The sequence below is a fragment of the Crocodylus porosus genome, unplaced genomic scaffold, assembly GCF_001723895.1.
Source record: "Crocodylus porosus isolate Cpor-Errol unplaced genomic scaffold, CroPor_comp1, whole genome shotgun sequence".
In the NCBI taxonomy this organism is placed as follows: Eukaryota; Metazoa; Chordata; order Crocodylia; family Crocodylidae; genus Crocodylus; species Crocodylus porosus.
The window spans coordinates 53,595,242-53,600,067 of record NW_017728918.1 but is presented as its reverse complement, the minus strand read 5'-3'; positions in this window follow the sequence as shown (position 1 = coordinate 53,600,067).

Below are 4,826 nucleotides of genomic sequence, written 5' to 3'. Positions count from 1 at the left end.
GTCTTTGGGCACTACACCAGAGCGCCAGGAGTTTTCAAAGATCCGTGCCAGGGGCTGGGCTATGACACTCGCCAGCTCCTTGAGTACCCTTGAGCGCCTTGAATGAGCTTTAATTAAATGCCCCCACCACCACTTTGAAGTGCAGGAATGCTGATGCATGGCATGTGGAGGCTGCTGGAGGTGTGCTAATTAGCACAGTCCAGGAAATTCTGATCTGCTATAATTACAGTGCATTGGAGAAGCCTCCCTGCACATCTACAGGCATGCATAAGTTCTAAATTTTGCCACAGTAAATGGTTTTGACTTTATAGGTTAACCCCACCCCCCATCCAAAAAAAATTTCCTTATGTTTGGGGTAAACATGATATGGTTGCTACCATTAAAATACCACTTTGAATGGTAGCAATGTTACAATATCATCTAGTTTTGTATTATCTAGCATCTTTTGACTGAATATGTGATGTTATCTGTGACATAGACACAAATGATCATGCAGAGGGACAAGGAGACATAAATGTGTTTAGTTTGAAGTCAAACAGAAGGCAGATTAGACCAAATTAGAGAGCTACACATATAGTACCAGCTTTTATGAGCTGGAGCTCACTTCATCAGATTCTGTGAAAGGACATGCATAGACTAGTGGAGGGGTTCTCAATCCCTGGACCGAGGCCCGGTGCTGGGCCACAGCAGGTCAGCTGCTGGTCTACAGCCTGGTCTCTGCTGGACTGGAAGTGGCCACAGACTAGTAAACTGTGGCCCCCGAGAGCCAGGTGGAGAAGTCACAGCTCCTTCTGCAAGGCTCACAGCAGCACAGGATTTGGCCCCCACCTCCACCCAGGGGGCAGGGGTATCCTTACCTGTCTGCCAACTGGAAATTCCGGCTGGAGTCGGCTGTGACTACTGGGCTGCAGTTCGCTGGGCCGCAAACACTACCAGGCCACAGTTTGCCAGGCCATGGCATAAAAACATTGGGAACCCCTAGATTAGTGTATACTTTTATACACTAGTCTAAGAACATAAGAATCTATGCACCTCTAAACTTAAAATGGTTTTCATGCAGGGTCAGACCTTTATCTTTCTGTAAAAGGTTGTTGCTTATATCCACTTAAAATTAGTAGAATTACAAGGAACTTGGCTACTACAGTGAATTGGGATAAACAGAAAGTGGAGCTATGTATTCTGGGAGAAAACTGTGGTTCATTAATTATGCTGTGAAGGACAACTTTAGTACTAAGCAAAGAAGAAAGAAGATTATTGGTTTTAAGGTGTAAAATATGAAGTGCTGCAGATTTTTTATAATAGTGGTAAAAGGAACAGAGAGAATATAATTAGGAATAGAAAGTCAGAGGACAGAACAAACATCCTAAGTCAGGGGTGCTCAACCCCCATTCCCCAGTGAGATCTGGCTTATAGTGTGTGTAATTTGACCCATGAGCTCCCTGTGAATCCTGAAATTTGGCAACAGGGGTGGTAGCAGCACTCCCCTATGCCAAATTTCCAGGCCTGTGGGAACCTTGGGCTCTGCATCCTGGATTGGGCACACAGCATGCATGGCCAGGCAGGGGCAGTGTTGCGCCCCAGGACTGAATCCTGGTATGGGGGACACAGTAGGGGGTTGTGCCAGGCCCTTGGGGCCCAATCCTGGTGCCTGGGGGGTAGGAGCTGCTGGTGCCAGATTCCTGGGATACCTATACATGTGCTCTGTGGTGGTGCTGTTAGTGGGGGAGAGAGGGGGGGATTAATTAGATTGGCTCTCAAGAAATTTTGAAATATAGAGACACTGAAGCATGCTGGATTAGAATGCTCCTGCAGATTTAATTAATCAAGTCTGCTCTGACATATTCTAATCAGAACATGTTGGAGCATGTGTAAAAGTGCCCCTAGGGCCCAACTCCAATGTGTGGGGATGGGAGTGTGTGGCGGTGCTGGTCCCCGGGCCTGATCCTGGCACATAAGGCAGGGAAGGGGCAGTGCCAGGTGTCTGGCTTGATTTTGGAGCATGGAGTGTGGTCTGGTCCATGGGCAGAACTTATCAGGGTCAAAAGCTTGATTACCGCTGTTTCAAGTCATTAGCACTCTCATAGATGCATAATGCAATCCAACCCTATTCCTTTTCCTTTTAAGTTCAGCGCAAACATTCAAATGAACCAATAGAAATTTAGCAGTTTAGTTTAAACAGATGGAAACCCTACCAGTAAGACCCCTAACCCCGCCCCTGCAGGCCAGAACATCTCTGCCTCCCAGCCATCAGGCTGTCAGACAGCAGACCCAGAGAGTGTCTCCTGTTTTTTTAGCCTATCTGTTTCTCCTCTAGTGCCCCATAAAGAATGCCTACATCTTACACCAGATGAGGACCCAGTTCCAGTGTAGTTCAGGTGAGTCTGGTTGGGATTGGGTGCTAGTAGCTCAGAGTTGGTAGCTCGGTTGCTGCTGGGTTGGGGCCAGGTGCTGCTGGCTTGACTACTGCAATATCTTCACTTGTAGTGGGAGTGAGTCAGGGAACTGGCGACCAGAGCAGAACCCAGGGTCTGCAGGGGGTTGGAGTGGAATAAGAAGGCCGTGGGAGAAACAGAGAGGCATCTTCAAGGTCTATGTCCATGGCAGGGGTGATTTGGGAGAATGAATCTTCAGAGGACCACCATGGGGTCTTTAGGGGCAGCAGGGCAGGAGACTGGGAGAACAGTGGGGGTGAGGTCTACTATGTCCATGTCTCCGGTACAGGTGAATCAGAGATTGGGGACTGGTGCAGGGTCCGAGTCCAGGGGATTGCTGTCAGGTTGCTTTCCCCTGCCTGCTCAGCATCAGTTAAGAGCCACACAGCCCCAGGATTGTGGAGAGGGACTGAGCTTTCCAGGCCCCTAGCTGGAGAGTAATTTGCTGTGTTGGGCTTTAACAGTAGAGTGCAGCCAAAATCACAGACCATATCATCAGAGAACAAGGCAGGGAGGAAGAGAGAGCAATGTACACATATCGGGGAGCACAAAGGCTTCTATTAGCAAGGTAAATCTATAAACATTTGTTCTTCTAGTAGAAGCTCTACAGAAGGTTACTTCTACCTTGTTGGAGGTGGTAGATTTTCTACCATCTATGGTCCAGTAGAAACTGTGAATGCTTGTACACTTAGGGTTTCTACTGGTGGAACTACAATTACACTGGCAGATGTAATTTTGTAATTTTGTGAATGCAATGTTTGTACCTACCCTTTTAGAGAACAATCTCAAAACTCTTCAGCTGTATGTCAGTTTGTGATCGCCTTTTATAGGCCACTACACCAGTATAAAATAGCCAGATCCCCATGGTCTTTGACTGAATCTTTTTCTACATTAGGGTAGAATTAGAATAGATAGAAGGATCACTTCATTCATGAATGGGTGTCAGCTCAGGAGAAGAATGCAACCATTTTTTCACTAGTTGGTATCACATAAGAATTTGCAGAAAGAAAAGTGGCTAATGAATTCAGCTGAAATCTGAGGAAAATATTTTGGTAAGAAGAATGAAATTATAAAAGATGGTATTTGGCTAGGTTCTGCACTATAATAATACTCCTGAAAAAAATATAATGCACAACCTTTAGCAACCATAAAAAGACACCATTTTTAATGTCATCTGAAAATTGGTACTACCAAACACCCCAAACATCAGAGAACCCCTTATAAGCATGCTGAAATTTTTCTTCGTTACTGACTCAGAGGAAACTGTACCACATACTGAATCACCAACATCATGCATATAATAATCAGGCACGAACTTGCTTTGTTTATTTGATATAACAAGATAACAGCCTGAGGTGCCATGGTAATAGATCATAGCTTTCTATTTCAATACACCAGAAACTGCTTCAGAATTTTAAGTACATTAGAAAAAGAAAGGACTGGATTCAAAAGGAAAAAAAAATATATATTTCCCCAGGTTTTTTCCTCAGTTCAAGACATCAAAAATGAGATTCCATGTTGAGTACATTATGTAATATTACAACTGCCCATCTTCTTTTTTGTATTTTGATAAATATTAAAATAATGTAGATGTGGATAAAATGTCAGCTTGAAATGATTATCATTAGGTTTTGGAGTTAATACTTCATTGAGAGGAATGGCAGCAATTCCTCCTTTTGTCAGATTTAATGTATGAGGCTGTCTCCAGATTCAAACATGTACTACTGCTTTGATTACACTTGGTTCATGTTCTGAAGATTTTCTTTTCATCCATGTAGGTCAGAAACTTAATTACAAAATATCAAGATTGGGACCCGCTATTTTTTTCATAGTGGCAACCAAAGCTATACAATCTCTGAAGAAAGCCCTGGGGTGCTGCTGAAAGCCTGGGTCATTCAGCCCCACTTCATATGCACCCAAAGTAGAAAATTAGGAAAAGTAGATGGATTTGGCTTGTCTGTATGTGGCCCTAAGCTCATATCTATCACTTATCATGTCTGGAGAACCTGAGCATGGTGCTGTGGAGCATAAGCAGGGATGTTCAGCTGTGTACCTAATATGCCAGCTATGGTATCTGTAGCACGTAGCTCAAGACCCCATGATCCAGCCTGGTTAAATCTCTGGAAATATTGCAATGGTTGCAATTAAAAATGTAAAGGCTATTGACTTGAATACACTAAGTGCATTTATTTGAAAAGTATGTCAAGTACAGCATAATAATTTTTAGTTGAATGAAATTTTGTATTAACTGCTCGATAAAAATACGATAGTAAAACATGGCCAAGGGTCTTTCTTCTTCCATTTCTGTGCTTTGTAAAACAGAAAACAAACAAAAAACCAAGCAACTATTTTGGAAGCCTAAGATATGCAGGTTTGTTCCTTGGAACTGCATCA